This window comes from Otolemur garnettii, unplaced genomic scaffold (genome assembly GCF_000181295.1).
Source record: "Otolemur garnettii isolate 467f Iridium unplaced genomic scaffold, OtoGar3 scaffold00256, whole genome shotgun sequence".
In the NCBI taxonomy this organism is placed as follows: domain Eukaryota; kingdom Metazoa; phylum Chordata; class Mammalia; order Primates; family Galagidae; genus Otolemur; species Otolemur garnettii.
The window spans coordinates 164,707-173,615 of record NW_003852651.1 but is presented as its reverse complement, the minus strand read 5'-3'; the positions used below and the strand labels follow the sequence as shown (position 1 = coordinate 173,615).

General features: G+C 37.5%; 1 pseudogene; it reads left to right on the top strand.

The window, feature by feature from the left end:
- Positions 1-1,229: 1,229 nt before the first annotated feature.
- LOC100942896 overlaps positions 1,230-8,909 on the top strand; it is a 52,326-nt pseudogene continuing 44,646 nt past the window's right edge.

Here is an 8,909-nt window from a genome sequence, read left to right as displayed (position 1 = left end):
AAACTACAACAACAAAAAAGACAGGTGTGGTATATGCCTGTAGTCCCAACTACTCAGGAGGCTGAGGCAAGAGAATCGCCTAAGCCCAAGAGCTGGAGGTTGCTGTGAGCTGTGATGCCACAGCACTCTACCAAGGGTGACAGAGTGAGACTCTGTCTCAAAAAACAAAAAATCAACAGGAAAAGAGAAAACTCAATTTATAAGTGGGCAAGAGACTTGAGCAGAAACTTGAGCAGAAGATGACAGATGAATGGCCAAAAAATACATGAGAAAATGCTCATCTTCCCTAATAATCAAAGAAATGCAAGTCAAAATCACTCTGAGATATAACTCCAGTGAGATTAGCCCACATCATATAATCCCAAATCTGCAGATGCTGGCATGGATCTGGTGAAAAGGGAACACTTTTACACTGCTGATGTGATTGCAAAGTAATATAACCTCTTTGGAAAGAAATATAGAGAATTCTCAAAGAACTAAAAGTGGACCTTACATTTGATCCTGCAATCCCATTAGTAGGTATGTACCAAGAAGGAAAAAAAATATTTTATTTTACCCAAGAACATTTGCACTAGAATGTTTCTTGCAGCTCAATTTGCAATTGCCAAGACATGGGATCAACCCAAGTGCCCATCAGCCCAGGAATAGATTAACAAACTGTGGTATATGTATACCATGGAGTACTATTTAGCCATAAGAAAAGTAGGAGATTTTACATCTTTTCTATTTACCTGGTAAAGGATCAAAAGAATGGAAAGAAAAATGTATCCAATGGACTTAATACTAATATGAAACTAACATATAAAATCCTACAAGCCCACACCAAAAACAAAAAAACTCCCCCAAGTACTGTCTTGCAAGGGAGAGGGGAGTGGGGAGCAGGAAGGGTATTTGATGGGATCTCACCTAATGTGCACAGTGTAAGGACGTTCATTATATCCCCTGGATGAAGGGTTTAATTACAACTTAAACTTTACCTTAGAAATGAAAACAATATAACTGAAACATTTGCACCCTCGTATCAATCTGAAATTTTAGAAAATTTTGTAAAAGGATAAAAGGCAACCTACCAACAGGGAGAAAATATCTTCAAACCCTATATCTCACAAATGATTCATATCTAGAATATATATAAGGAACTCTCCAAACTCAACATTTTAAAACATCCAATTAGAAAGCAGTTGATGGCTGAGAGCTGGGAGGACTCCGGGATTTGGCTCTGAGGCATCATGGACAGAGCAAAAGAAAACTACATTTTAGGGCCTGTTAAGGTCACAGTTTTACTTGATGGTCCAAAATGTGATCCAGTGACCCAGCAGTTTTTCTGTCAGAATTGGTTAGCTGCAAGTAGTGGTCAGGCTCAGTGGGTCCTGTGCCCTTCAAATTCCTCCCAGCTCATTCCCTCTCAAGCACAAAAGCTTATCTCCAGTCAGAAACCAATTCAGAATCAGACTCAGGAGCAATTACAAGCAACAACCATACTTCATTCTGTCTCTAAGACAGTGCATGACAAAAGAGCAAGTAGTCACAGTCATCAGCATGTGGAAATAATCCTGAGGAGGAAGTGACATCAAAACATAAAAAACGAAGATTCAAAAAAAAAAAAAAAAAAAAAAGCAATGGGCTTTGGAAGATTTTGAAATTAGTCACCCGCTGGGTAAAGGAAAGTTTGGTAATGTTTACTTGGCAAGAGACAAACAAAGTACGTTTATCCTGGCTTTTAAAATGTTGTTTAAAACTCTGCTGGGAAAAAAAAAAAGCCCAAGACCAGATGGCTTTGCTTCAGGATTCTGTCATACCTTCAAAGATGAGGTTGTACCTCTACTGCATAACCTACTACAAAACATTGAGAAGGAAGTAACCTTCCCGAACACATTCTATGAAGCAAACATCACCTTGATTCCAAAACCAAGACAGGACCCAACTAAATATCTTGTTTTTACTTCCTCTTTATACTTTACACACTCCACTTCCCCCACAGTCATCTCTAACTCCCGCCAACCAGTAATACTTTTTTATCTCTATAATTTTGTAACTTCCAGAATATTGTATAAATCAAATTAATTAAATTTAAGCATATTTTGAGATTGGCTCTTTTAATTCAGTATTGTGACTCTGAGATCTATCAATAGAACCAAATTATTGTTACCCAAGTATTGTTAGTTTGTTATTTTTGCATGCTAAGTAGTATTTGAGGATATAGATGTACTATAATTTAACTAAACTTATTGACATGTAGTATGTGAGCTTTAGGGACTGACATTTATTTCACTCAGCATAATGGCCTTGAGGTCCATACAAGTTGTTGTATGTATCAAAAGTTCATTCCTTTTCATTACTCACTATTATTATTAATACACAGTATGAACATACCAGAATTTCTCTATTCATTCACCTGTTGTTGATGGAAATATTGGTTAATTTCAGTTTTTAACTACTATAAACATTTGCATACAGAATTTTGTGAAGGCAAGAGTGGAATTGCTGGGTCATATTGGAAACCTATGCTTAGTTTTATAGAAAAATGTTTTCTATCATCTATCTCTTCTATATTTGTTTATTTATTTATTTGTTTATTTGTGTATTATTTATTTATTTATTTTTGAGACAGAGTCTCACTTTGTTGTCCTCAGTAGAGTGATACAAAATCATAGCTCACAGCAACCTCAAACTCTTGGGTTCAAGTGATCTTCTTGCCTCAGTCTCCCAAGTAGCTAGGACTATAGATGCCTGCCACAATGCCTGGCTATTTTCTAGAGACAGGTTCTTGCTCTGGAGGATTTTTAATTGTTTCTTAAATATTTGTGTTTGATATTGGTCTATTCAAGAGATCTATTTACTCCTGGTTAAGTCTGGGGAGATGGTGTGATTCCAGGTGTTGGTCCATTTTCTTCATACTGCCAAATTTCTCGATATAGAGTTTTTTTCAGTACTCAGAAATAATCTCTTGTATCTCTGTGGTAGCCATTGTTATTTCTCCATTTTCAGTTCTGATTGAGGTTATTAAAGATTTTACTTTTCTATTTCTGGTTAATCTCACCAATTGTTTATAAATTTGATTTATCTTTTCAAAGAACCAACTTTTTTCTTTTTCTTTTTTGAGGCAGAGTCTCACTATGTCACCCTTGGTAGAGTACCATGGCATCACAGCTCACAGCAACCACAAACTCTTGCGCTTAAGCAATTCTCTTACCTCAGCTTCCTGAGTAGCTGGGACTACAGGCACCTGCCACAATGCCTGGATATTTTTTGGTTGCAGTTGTCATTATTGTTTAGCAGGCCCAGGCTGGGCTTGAACCCACCAGTCTCAGTGTATGTGGCTGGCACCCTACTTACTGAGCTATGGGAGCCACCCTCAATGAATCAACTTTTTGTTTCATTAATCTGCTGCATGATTTTTTTTTGTTTGTTTTCTATTTGATTTATTTCTGATTTAATTTTTGTTATTTCTTTTCTTTTCTTGGTTTGGGTTTGGATTACTCTTCCTTTTTCATTTCATTAAGATGATTCATTAGATTATTAATATGCTTCTTTTCTGTTTTATGGATATAAGCTTCTAATGTGATAAATTTCCCTCTTAGGACTGCTTTTGCAGCGTCCCTCAGGTTTTTGTAGCTTGTATCTTAATTGTTGTTATGCTTAAGGAAGTTAATAACATCCTTCTTTCTCTTCCTTGACCCAGCTGTCATTCAGCATAAGGTTGTTTAATTTTTATGCCTTTGTGTGGGGATGACAATTTTTGTTAGAGTTGACTTCCACCTTAATTGCCTTGTGGTGTCAGAAGATATAAGGTAAAAATTTTAATTCTTTTGATTTTTTTGAGATTTAATTTGTGTCCAAGGATGTGATGTTTGTTACCCTTGGTAGAGTGCCATGGTGTCATAGCTCACAACAACCTGGAACTCTTGGGCTCAAGTGATTCTCTTGCCTCAGCCTTCCAAGTAGCTTGGACTAAAGGCACCCAACACAACACTTGGTTATTTCTATAAACAGGGTCTCACTCTTACTGAGGCTGGTCTCAAAGCTATGAGCTCAGGCAGTACACCTCCCTTGCCCTTCCAGGGTGCTAGGAGTATAGATATGAGCCACTGTGCATGGCCCAAGTCCCTTGTTTCCTTGTTTAGTTTCTATTTAGATGGTCTGTTGACCTCTGTAAGAAGAGCATTAAAGTCCCCTGCTATGACAACCTAAAGATGGCAGCTGAGTAACAGCCTCCTTGCAACTGGGCATGGTGAGACTGGAGAGAGAAGACTCTAGGCATCTCTGGCTGGTGGGATCTGCCCAGAAACATCCCTTCGGGGACACAGGGAGTCAGGGAGAGACTTCTGGATCCCATGAGGAGCACAAAAGTAATGGAGAACTGGCAAGTGGTTGTGTGTGTTCATTCAGTCTAATCCTGCCAGCAGTTGTAAGTACAGCAGCAATGAGATTGCAAACTGGAAAGGCATTACCTGTGACCTTTTTTTTTTTGGACTTGGTAGTCAGTTGAACTACCTTGGGAGAACTTGGGCAAGAATGCAGAGTACTTTAAGTGTTGTCTAGGGCCCCAGACTGAGCTGCTGAGCCAGAGCTAATAGTGTTTGGCTGTGGGCCATGCAGAGCCATTGTGGGAGAACTGCCCTGGCAAGCTCTACTCTCAAGGTAGCAGAGCAGGGATTGAGTGGAAGTGAGTTAGCTAGTGACTGAGCAGCCTAAAGGCAGGGACTGAGATGCCTTGCAGCCTTGGCCCTCAGGGGCATAGAGTGGGACCGGTTTTGGCACACTGGGTAAGTGAACAACCACTTCAGGAGTGATCCCAGCAACAAGTGCTTTCCTGGAAAAGCTTCTGCTTAGCCAAGGTTAGCAATATAAAGTGCCTTTAAGTGGGCTGAGAAGAGACTTAGGCTCTCAACCCTGTGGGGTTTGACATATCAGCAGAGGCTACCAGTCTCCATCTAGTATAGCTGTATCAGCATTGTGATTAACATCTCATACTCCAGAAAATCACCTGTTGCCCAGACAATATTCAGCCATATATATATACTGCTCTGTGTTTGTTTTGGGGTTTTTTTTTGTTTGTTTATTTTGTTTTCTAGTTTTTGTTTTTTTAATTTCAACATTTCCCTTTAGATTTTTCTTTTTTTTTTTTTGTTTCTTCCTTTTTAGAACTTCTTCTTTAACAAGTAGAACTTCATTTTTGCTAGTGTTTCTACCCCTATTATTTGGTTTTCCCCTCAATATTATTCCATGAAGTTTTCTGTTTGCTTATTTTGGTTTGATTTATAGCATTTTTATATTTCCTCTCTACATGGTGGAGGTGGGGTACTGTATCTGTACAGGCTAGCAAAGAGCTGCTGACCTCAAGAGAACCACCCAACCCAGTACCCCCAGAGACTGGGGTTTTAAAGATTGGGTTAAAGTACCCTAATGTACATCTATATTGCTCCTATCTCCCACTTTCTGTGCTTCTCTTCTTTTTGTCAATATTCCCTTTTACTCACCCCCTTTCCTTTCTCTTTTCCTCTTTTTTTTCTTTCTTTTTTCCATTCTTGCTCTTCAATCTTCTCATCCTTCTGGTTCTGTACTAAAAAGACTCATTGAAACCCTGGTCCAGAGGCATAGTAACTTAAAGAGCAAGATGAAATGAAAGGAAAACTAGGGCAAGGAAACAGATAAAAGAAAACACTCAAAAGGAAGAATCAGCAGAAAAATCCTGGCAACATGAAAAACCAGTCCAGAGCAAACCCCCCCCCCGCCAAGGGACCATGAAATAGCTACTACAGAGAATTCCAACTATAAAGAAATGTTAGAAATGACAGAAGGGGGATTTAACATACAGATTATGAAAGCAATTAAGGAAATGATGAAAACAATGAAGGAAACTACTGATAAAGTGGAAAATAACCAAAAGGAAATACAAAAACAGAATCAAATAAGAGATGAATGATATGAAGAATATAGAAAGGATATAGGAGAGCTCAAGGAACTGAAGCAGTCAATTAGGGAACTTTAAAATGCAATAGAAAGTATCAACAACGGATTAGACCATGCAGAAGAAAGAATCTCAGAGGTAGAGGACAAAGCTCTCTTGAGATAACTCAGATAATTAAAGAGGAAGAAAAGAAGAGAGAGAAGGCAGAACAGTCACCAATAGAATTATTGGACATTATGAAGCATTCAAACATACGAGTTATAGGTATCCCAGAAGGAGAAGAAGAATGCCCCAGAGGAATGGAAGCCATACTAGACAGAATATTATAGATGAAAATTTCCCAAATATCACCAAAGATTCTGATACACTCCTTTCAGTGGAATATTGGACCTCAGGTCTCCTCAACTCTAACTGAGCTTCTCCAAGACACATTGTGATGAAACTGTCCAAAGTCAAGACAGAAGAAAAGATTCTTCCAGCTGCCAGGAGTAAGTGCCATTTGACCTACAGGGGCAAATCCATCAGGGTGACTGCAGACTCCTTTAATGAAAGTTTTCAAGCAAGAAAACAATGGTCACCTATCTTTAATGTACTTAAACAGAAACATTTCCAGCCCAGAATTCTATATCCTGCTATGCTAAGCTTTAAAATTAACAGAGAAATCAAATCAGTTACTGTTATACAAACATTGAGGAAATTTGCCACAACAAGCCCAGGTCTACAGGAAATACTTCAACCTGCTCTACACACTGACCATCACACTGACCATCACAACAAAGAACTCAGAAATTTAAGGACAGAACCTCACATCCACACTTATACAAAAGATAAAACTAAGCAATGTACTTTCACAAAATAAGATGAATAGAACACTACCACACTTATCAATTATCTCAATAAATGTTAATGGCTTGAATTCCACACTGAAGAGGCATAGATTGGCTGATTGGATTAAAAAACACAAGCTATCCATTTGCTGTCTGCAGGAAGCACACCTAGCTTCAAAAGACAAATTCAAAGTCAGAGTGAAGGATTGGAAGACAATTTCTCAGGCAAAAGGAATTCAGAAGAAAAGAGGAGTTTCAATCTCATTTTCAGATACATGTGGATTTAAAGCAATTAAAGTCAAAGAAGACAAAGATGTGCACTTTATATTGGTCAAGGGAAAAGCACAACAAGAAGACATTTCAATTCCAAATATTTATGCACCCAATTTAAATGCTTCCTGATTCTTGAAACAGACCGTACTTAGTCTGAGCAATATGATATCCTATATCATCATAATAACAGGGGACTTTCACACTCCTCTTACGGAGCTGGACAGATCCTCTAAACAGAAATGAAACAAAGATATAAGAGATTTAAATGAGACCCTAGAACAACTGTGCTTGATAGACACAAATAGAACACTTCATTCCAAAGATAAAAAATATACATTCTTCTCATTGTCCCATAGAACATTCTCCAAAATTGATCATATCATAGGACACAAAACAAACCTCAACAGAATCAAAAGAATTGAAATTTTACCTTGTATCTTCTCAGATCACAAGGCACTAAAAGTGGAACTTAACTCCAACAAAAATGTTCAACCCCACAAAAGGTATGGAAATTAAACACCTTCTGTTGAATGATAGTTGGGTGCAGAAAGAAATAAAAGATGAAATCATTAACGTCCTCGAGCATAACAACAATGAAGACACAAGCTACCAAAACCTGTGGGATACTGCAAAAGCAGTTTTAAGAGGAAAATTTATCACTTTAGATGCCTACATTCAAAAAACAGAAAGAGAGTGCATCAACAAACTCACAAGCCATCTTATGGAATTGGAAAAAGAAGAACAATGTAAGCCTGAACACAGAAGAAGAAAAGAAATATTCAAAATTAAATCAGAGATCAATAAAATTGAAAACAAAAGAATCATTCAGAAAATTAATGAAATAAGGAGTTCGTTTTTTGAAAAAAATAAATAAAATAGATAAATCTTTGGTCAGACTAACTACAAATAGAAAAGTAAAAACTCTTGTAACCTAAATCCAAAGTGATAAAGGGGAAATAACAACTGATGCCACAAAGACACAAGAGATTATCTCTGAATATTATCAGAAACTTTATGCCCAGAAATTTGACAATGTGAAGGAAATGGATCAATATTTGTAATCACACCCTGTCCCTAGACTTAGCCATTAAGAAATAGAGCTGCTGAAGAGACCAATTTCAAGCACTGAGATTAAAGAAACAATAAAGAAATCTTCCAACAAAAAAATACCCTGGTCTAGATGGCTTCACACCAGAATTCTATCAAAACTTAAAGGAACTTATTCCTGTGCTGCAGAAATTATTCCAAAAAATTGAGGAGGAAGGAATCTTCTTTCAACATGTTTTACAAAGCAAACATCACCCTGCTACCAAAACCAGGAAAAGACCCAACTACAAAGGAGAATTTCAGTCCAATTTCACTAAAATATAGATGCAAAATTCTCAACAAAATCCTAGCCAATAGATTACAGCTTATCATCAAAAAAGTCATCCATCATGATCAAGTAGGTTTCATTGCAGGGATGCAAGGCTGGTTTAACATACGCAAGTCCATATACATCATCCACCATAGTAACAGAAGCAAAAGCAAAGACCATAGGATCCTCTGAATAGATGCAGAAAAACCACTCGATAAAATCTCACATCCTTTTCTAATTTGCACACTGAAGAGTATAGGCCTAGGTGGCACATTTCTTAAACTGGTCAAAGCTATGTAAGACAAACCCACAGATAACATTTTACTGAATAAAATAAAACTGAAAGTTTTTCCTCTTGGAACTGGAACCAGACCAAGTTGTCCTCTGTCACCATTACTATTCAACATAGTGCTGGAAGTTCTAGCCAATACAATTAGGCAAGACAAGGAAATAAAGGGCATCCAAATGGGAGCAGAGTAGGTCAAACTCTCCCTCTTTGTTGATGATATGATCTTAGACTTAGAGAATCCCAAAGATTCCA